Source organism: Sebastes umbrosus, chromosome 6 (genome assembly GCF_015220745.1).
Source record: "Sebastes umbrosus isolate fSebUmb1 chromosome 6, fSebUmb1.pri, whole genome shotgun sequence".
Lineage (NCBI taxonomy): Eukaryota > Metazoa > Chordata > Actinopteri > Perciformes > Sebastidae > Sebastes > Sebastes umbrosus.
The window spans coordinates 35,966,235-35,974,592 of NC_051274.1; the positions used below are offsets into that span (position 1 = coordinate 35,966,235).

The following is an 8,358-nucleotide window of genomic DNA, read 5'->3' on the forward strand; positions in this document are numbered from 1 at the left end:
TCACTGCAGTGAACCAGCAGACCACAACCAGCAGACCACAACCAGCAGACCACAACCAGCAGACCACAACCAGCAGACCAGACTACAGAACTTAATGAGCCAATCTACCAATCAACCGGTCCAAGGAGCTGATTGGCTCCTGACATGCTCGTTCACATGCTGTCCAATGAAATTGAAGCGGCTGCTGGGCCTGAACTCCAGGTGAACTGCAAACCTTCTGAACAGGCTGAAGACCCTCAAAGAGACTCAGAGAGACTCAAAGAGACTCAATGAGACTCAAAGACTCTCAAAGAGACTCAAAGAAGAGGAACAAAGACCCTCAAAGACCCTCAAAGACCCTCAAAGACCCTCAACGAGACTCAAAGACCCTCAAAGAGACTCAAAGACCCTCAACGAGACTCAAAGACTCTCAAAGAGACTCAAAGAAGAGGAACAAAGACCCTCAAAGAGACTCAACGAGACTCAAAGACCCTCAAAGAGACTCAAAGACCCTCAAAGACCCTCAACGAGACTCAAAGACCCTCAAAGAGACTCAAAGACCCTCAAAGAAGAGGAACAATGAGACTCAAAGAAGAGGAACAATGAGACTCACAGAGACTCAAAGAGGAGGAACAATGAGACTCAAAGAGACTCAGAGAGGAGGAACAATGAGACTCACAGAGACTCAAAGAGACTCAGAGAGGAGGAACAATGAGACTCACAGAGATTCAGAGAGGAGGAACAATGAGACTCACAGAGACTCAGAGAGGAGGAACAATGAGACTCAAAGAGACTCAGAGAGGAGGAACAATGAGACTCACAGAGACTCAAAGAGGAGGAACAATGAGACTCACAGAGACTCAAAGAGGAGGAACAATGAGACTCACAGAGACTCAAAGAGGAGGAACAATGAGACTCACAGAGACTCAAAGAGGAGGAACAATGAGACTCACAGAGACTCAGAGAGGAGGAACAATGAGACTCACAGAGACTCAAAGAGGAGGAACAATGAGACTCACAGAGACTCAAAAAGGAGGAACAATGAGACTCAAAGAGACTCAGAGAGGAGGAACAATGAGACTCAGAGAGACTCAAAGAGGAGGAACAATGAGACTCAAAGAGACTCAGAGAGGAGGAACAATGAGACTCACAGAGACTCAGAGAGGAGGAACAATGAGACTCACAGAGACTCAAAGAGGAGGAACAATGAGACTCACAGAGACTCAAAAGGAGGAACAATGAGACTCAAAGAGACTCAGAGAGGAGGAACAATGAGACTCAGAGAGACTCAAAGAGGAGGAACAATGAGACTCAAAGAGACTCAGAGAGGAGGAACAATGAGACTCACAGAGACTCAGAGAGGAGGAACAATGAGACTCACAGAGACTCAAAGAGACTCAGAGAGGAGGAACAATGAGACTCACAGAGATTCAGAGAGGAGGAACAATGAGACTCACAGAGATTCAGAGAGGAGGAACAATGAGACTCAAAGAGACTCAGAGAGGAGGAACAATGAGACTCACAGAGACTCAAAGAGGAGGAACAATGAGACTCACAGAGACTCAGAGAGGAGGAACAATGAGACTCACAGAGACTCAAAGAGGAGGAACAATGAGACTCACAGAGACTCAGAGAGGAGGAACAATGAGACTCACAGAGACTCAAAGAGGAGGAACAATGAGACTCACAGAGACTCAAAGAGGAGGAACAATGAGACTCAAAGAGACTCAGAGAGGAGGAACAATGAGACTCACAGAGACTCAGAGAGGAGGAACAATGAGACTCACAGAGACTCAAGAGGAGGAACAATGAGACTCACAGAGACTCAGAGAGGAGGAACAATGAGACTCACAGAGACTCAAAGAGGAGGAACAATGAGACTCACAGAGACTCAAAAAGGAGGAACAATGAGACTCAAAGAGACTCAGAGAGGAGGAACAATGAGACTCAGAGAGACTCAAAGAGGAGGAACAATGAGACTCAAAGAGACTCAGAGAGGAGGAACAATGAGACTCACAGAGACTCAAAGAGGAGGAACAATGAGACTCACAGAGACTCAAAGAGGAGGAACAAAGAGACTCAGAGAGGAGGAACAATGAGACTCAAAGAGACTCAGAGAGGAGGAACAATGAGACTCACAGAGACTCAGAGAGGAGGAACAAAGAGACTCACAGAGACTCAAAGAGGAGGAACAATGAGACTCACAGAGACTCAAAGAGGAGGAACAATGAGACTCACAGAGACTCAGAGAGGAGGAACAATGAGACTCACAGAGACTCAAAGAGGAGGAACAATGAGACTCACAGAGACTCAGAGAGGAGGAACAATGAGACTCACAGAGACTCAAAGAGGAGGAACAAAGAGACTCATAGAGACTCAAAGAGGAGGAACAATGAGGTCAACTAGAAACCCACTACTGTAAATATCTTGTGTAAATCCACAGAGAGGATTGGATCATTGTTATGGTATATTTAATATACACATAAGAGATCATCCAGATGTTGTTGAACAATCCCCCCCCCCCCAGAGGAAACTCACAGTACAAACAGCTGTTAAGAAGTTCATACAGTTCAGGTAAACTTTGCAGGAAGACGGAGTCTCTGCCTATTTTCAGCCTTTCAGCTGGTTCACGGTCGTCCAATCGGTTGGTTACATAAAGACACAGTACACTGCACTGATCTCCCTGCTGCATGTAGCACAGTTAGCATGCTGCACTGATCTCTCTCTAATACCCTTTACCTTTACCTTCACCATATCAACAAACACAGGGATCTAATACCCTTTACCTTTACATAAAGGGGCGCGATAAAGGTGATAAAGGGGCATGATAAAGGTGAGTGATAAAGGGGTGTGATAAAGGGGCGTGATAAAGGTGATAAAGGGGCGTGATAAAGGTGATAAAGGGGCGTGATAAAGGTGATAAAGTGGCGTGATAAAGGTGATAAAGGGACACGATAAAGGTGATAAAGGGGCGTGATAAAGGTGATAAAGAGACACGATAAAGGTGATAAAGGGGCGTGATAAAGGTGATAAAGTGGCGTGATAAAGGTGATAAAGGGGCGTGATAAAGGTGATAAAGGGGTGTGATAAAGGTGATAAAGGGGTGTGATAAAGGTGATAAAGGGGCGTGATAAAGGTGATAAAGGGGTGTGATAAAGGGGCACGATAGAGGGCCTTCATTAGAGTTGGTTTTGACGGTTCAGGCCGACTGCGTTTCATCCATCAGGAGTTGCTTCTAATAAAACTCTAATCTCTTTCAGGCCTGTGGAATCCCTTCATGATGAAACTGTTTAAATGGAGCTCTGTAGGGTGGATCTGGGCACCAGGTGAGTTGAACTGACTCCACCTTCTGACCTACCTGAGAACTCACATATGAAACCTGGAAACTAAAACAAAATGCATCTACAGATATTCAGAAGTTCTCCCAGAAACAGAGAGACTTTATCTGAGCGCTCATTAATCTGGACCTGGACCTCTCAGTAGTAACACCAGAGTAACACACACACACACACACACACACACACACACACACACACACACACACACTTGCAGTAAAAAAGCACAATGAGAAAGTGTTGCAAGAAAGCACATGAACAGAAATGCACCACACACACACACTGAATGACAGCAGGTGTTCTCAGTAAACACTCTCCGACATGCAACCTGTCACTCAAATGCACCATGAGAGGAAGCCAGTTACCAGTAGAAACACACTTGAACGCACCACACGCGCACAGCAAACACACATGAATGCACATATAACAACACAGCACGCTCAGGTGCCTCGCCACGTGCCATCAGTATCCATCCAGTGTGTTATGGAAACCATCAGCAACCTCCCAGCAACCTCTCAGCAACCTCCCAGCAACCTCCCAACAACCTCCCAACAACCTCTCAGCAACCTCCCAACAACCTCCCAGCAACCTCCCAACAACCTCTCAGCAACCTCCCAGCAACCTCCCAACAACCTCTCAGCAACCTCCCAACAACCTCCCAGCAACCTCCCAGCAACCTCCCAACAACCTCTCAGCAACCTCCCAGCAACCTCTCAGCAACCTCCCAACAACCTCCCAGCAACCTCCCAACAACCTCTCAGCAACCTCCCAGCAACCTCCCAGCAACCTCCCAACAACCTCCCAACAACCTCTCAGCAACCTCCCAACAACCTCCCAACAACCTCCCAGCAACCTCCCAGCAACCTCCCAACAACCTCTCAGCAACCTCCCAGCAACCTCCCAACAACCTCTCAGCAACCTCCCAACAACCTCTCAGCAACCTCCCAGCAACCTCCCAACAACCTCCCAGCAACCTCCCAGCAACCTCCCAACAACCTCTCAGCAACCTCCCAGCAACCTCCCAACAACCTCTCAGCAACCTCCCAACAACATCTGAACATCAACACGGTGACGGACTGCAGACGGACAGACGCGTGTTTTCACACGCAGTGCGCACTGAGGCGCTGCAGGACACAGACACGCACACATACACGCACATGCAGGCTGCGTGCAGGTAGACGTGCTTGTGTTGCTGTAGCAGGCTGCAGGATCTCACCTCTCTGCTGAAGCAGCAGCTCCGGAGGACCGGAGAGGAGAGGAGACACCGGACCGCAGCCCGCAGACAGACCGGCTAGAGGACAGGACTCCTCGGCTGTAAGTTGCTGTTTGTCCCCCTCGCTGCTCTGCACCGTCTCGCTGTCTCTCCGCTAGTTGTCTCTGATGTCCTCCTGCTGTCTTCACCGACTGGTCTTCAGCTGCTCGGTGACAAAATCACAAACCTCCTTCAGTCCGTCCAGATTCACCCTGATGATGATGAGAGGAGAGAAACACACCTCAACCAGAGACAGAGAGAGAGAGAGAGAGAGCATCAGCTGCACAGAGAGAGAGAGAGAGAGAGAGAGAGAGCATCAGCTGCACAGAGAGAGAGAGAGAGAGAGAGAGAGAGAGCATCAGCTGCACAGAGAGAGAGAGAGAGAGAGAGAGAGCATCAGCTGCACAGAGAGAGAGAGAGAGAGAGAGAGAGAGCATCAGCTGCACAGAGAGAGAGAGAGAGAGAGAGCATCAGCTGCACAGAGAGAGAGAGAGAGAGAGAGAGAGCATCAGCTGCACAGAGAGAGAGAGAGAGAGAGCATCAGCTGCACAGAGAGAGAAAGAGAGAGAGGAGGAGGAGGAGGAGGGGTCTGCTGGGATGAAGATGCAGCCAGGCGCTGCGCTTTCTCCCTCTCTCTCTCTCTCTCTGTCTCTGTCTCTCTCTCTCTCTCTCTCTCTCTCTCTGTCTCTGTCTCTCTCTCTCTCTCTCTCTCTCTCTCTCTCTGTCTCTGTCTCTCTCTCTCTCTCTCTCTCTCTGTCTCTGTCTCTCTCTCTCTCTCTCTCTCTCTCTCTCTCTCTGTCTCTCTCTCTCTCTCTCTCTCTCTCTCTGTCTCTCTCTCTCTCTCTCTCTCTGTCTCTGTCTCTCTCTCTCTCTCTCTCTCTCTCTCTCTCTCTCTGTCTCTGTCTCTCTCTCTCTCTCTCTCTCTCTGTCTCTCTCTGTCTCTCTCTCTCTCTCTCTCTCTCTGTCTCTCTCTCTCTCTCTCTCTCTCTCTCTCTCTCTCTCTCTCTCTGTCTCTCTCTCTCTCTCTCTCTCTCTCTCTGTCTCTCTCTCTCTCTCTCTCTCTCTCTCTCTCTCTCTCTCTCTCTGTCTCTCTCTCTCTCTCTCTCTCTCTGTCTCTGTCTCTCTCTCTCTCTCTCTCTCTCTCTCTCTCTGTCTCTCTCTGTCTCTCTCTCTCTCTCTCTCTCTCTCTCTCTCTGTCTCTCTCTGTCTCTCTCTCTCTCTCTCTCTCTCTCTCTCTCTGTCTCTCTCTGTCTCTCTCTCTCTCTCTCTCTCTCTCTCTCTGTCTCTGTCTCTCTCTCTCTCTCTCTCTCTCTCTCTCTCTCTCTCTCTCTCTCGCTCTCTGTCTCTCTCTGTCTCTGTCTCTCTCTCTCTCTCTCTCTCTCTCTCTCTCTCTCTCTGTCTCTGTCTCTCTCTCTCTCTCTCTCTCTCTCTCTCTGTCTCTCTCTCTCTCTCTCTCTCTGTCTCTGTCTCTCTCTCTCTCTCTCTCTCTCTCTCTCTCTCTCTCTGTCTCTGTCTCTCTCTCTCTCTCTCTCTCTCTCTCTCTCTGTCTCTGTCTCTCTCTCTCTCTCTCTCTCTCTCTCTCTCTGTCTCTCTCTCTCTCTCTCTCTCTGTCTCTCTCTCTCTCTCTCTCTCTCTCTCTCTCTCTCTCTCTCTCTGTCTCTGTCTCTCTCTCTCTCTCTGACAGATCAATGACTGCTCAACAACACCCCCCCTTCTCTTCTCTTCTGGTCTCTTCTCTGCACTAGTAACCCATCTTGTATGCACATTTGGATTGTTATCGGTGTGTGTGTGTGTGTGTGTGTGTGTGTGTGTGTGTACTGTGGTTCTGGTTCAGGTTGTGTTTAACCAGAACCAGAGGAGCGTGCACGTCCAGTCTGATGACCTGTTACTGTGATCAGCCGGTCGATCATTTAATAGACAGAATATTCATCAGAGTAGTCTGCTACGTCATTTTACCTATAATCAATACTCTGATTCCAGATATCCATAATTACATTTTGACTGGTACCATTCAAACAGCCTTTGCCGGTCATGTGTACCAGGTCTCTCTTTACGGATATCTGCGGTTTAATTCTGATCAGGCATCATTCCACTTCATCACATCTTTGATTCCATCAGTTCTACTTCTGAAACAGTCAGAGTTCAGCTTCAGATATCTGGAATAAAGAGCTCTGACGAGTCACAATGTAATTCTGTAATTCTGGATCAGATATCTCTGATGTTCATTCTGGATAGTCAAGCTGAGCTATTAAGAGATTCTCCTGTCTTCTTTATTGTAAAGTAGGTTTAAGTGATTTATAAATACTGTGAAAGTATTGAAACGTTCGATCCACAGAGAAACACACTAAGCCCGTATTCACAAACTGTGCCTTTGAAACAAGCCGTCAGGATTTCTGTCCCTTTGCGATGTCACAAATCTACAATATAAAGACCACCTCACAGTTTGAAACATAAACATTGTAAATGTGTCCCATGCAGCTTTAGTTCCTGTTGCAGTGGATGTGAACGACATCAGCTCACAGGAAGTAGAGATGGAACCAAGCTGTTGCCTAGCAACGCAATTCCGTTGCAATTCCGTTGAAATGCACTAAAACAGAGCGTTTCAGACAGACAGACAGGTGAACACAGGTATATTCAGACAGAGAGGCAGACAGGTGAACAAAGGTATATTCAGACAGACAGACAGGTGAATACAGGTATATTCAGACAGACAGACAGGTGAATACAGGTATATTCAGACAGACAGGTGAACACAGGTATATTCAGACAGACAGACAGGTGAACACAGGTATATTCAGACAGACAGACAGGTGAATACAGGTATATTGAGACAGACAGGTGGATACAGGTATATTCAGACAGACAGACAGGTGAATACAGGTATATTCAGACAGACAGACAGACAGACAGGTGAATACAGGTATGTTCAGACAGACAGACAGGTGAACACAGGTATATTCAGACAGACAGAAAGGTGAACACAGGTATATTCAGACAGACAGACAGGTGAATACAGGTATATTCAGACAGACAGGTGAATACAGGTATATTCAGACAGACAGACAGGTGAACACAGGTATATTCAGACAGACAGACAGGTGAACACAGGTATATTCAGACAGACAAACAGACAGGTGAACACAGGTATATTCAGACAGACAGGTGAACACAGGTATATTCAGACAGACAGACAGACAGGTAAACACAGGTATATTTAGACAGACAGACAGGTGAACACAGGTATATTTAGACAGACAGACAGACAGACAGGTGAACACAGGTATATTTAGACAGACAGACAGGTGAATACAGGTATATTCAGACAGACAGACAGACAGACAGACAGACAGGTGAATACAGGTATATTTAGACAGACAGACAGGTGAACACAGGTATATTTAGACGGACAGACAGACAGGTGAACACAGGTATATTTAGACGGACAGACAGACAGGTGAACACAGGTATATTTAGACAGACAGACAGACAGGTGAACACAGGTATATTTAGACAGACAGGTGAATACAGGTATATTCAGACAGACATGTGAACACAGGTATATTCAGACAGACAGGTGAATACAGGTATATTCAGACAGACAGACAGACAGGTGAACACAGGTATATTTAGGCCGACAGTATGAGCAAAATTAAATTGTAAACATGTTCTAGGCTGGATTGGTAAATCACCACTAACTCACATTGTTTGGTAAATCACCACTAACTCACATTCTTTGGTAAATCACCATTAACTCACATTGTTTGGTAAATCACCACTAACTCACATTGTTTG

At 46.9% G+C, this 8,358-nt stretch overlaps 1 protein-coding gene across 1 annotated transcript in view; it reads right to left on the reverse strand.

Annotated features, from left to right (window-relative positions):
- The window catches only part of oprl1 (opiate receptor-like 1), an 88,664-nt gene extending 83,791 nt beyond the window's left edge, over window positions 1-4,873 (reverse strand). Inside the window, exon 1 of the mRNA XM_037772415.1 lies at window positions 4,531-4,873. The gene's annotated coding sequence lies outside the window, so the exon portion shown is untranslated. The remainder of the gene's footprint in view (window positions 1-4,530) is intronic.
- Between the last annotated feature and the right edge of the window lie 3,485 nt (window positions 4,874-8,358).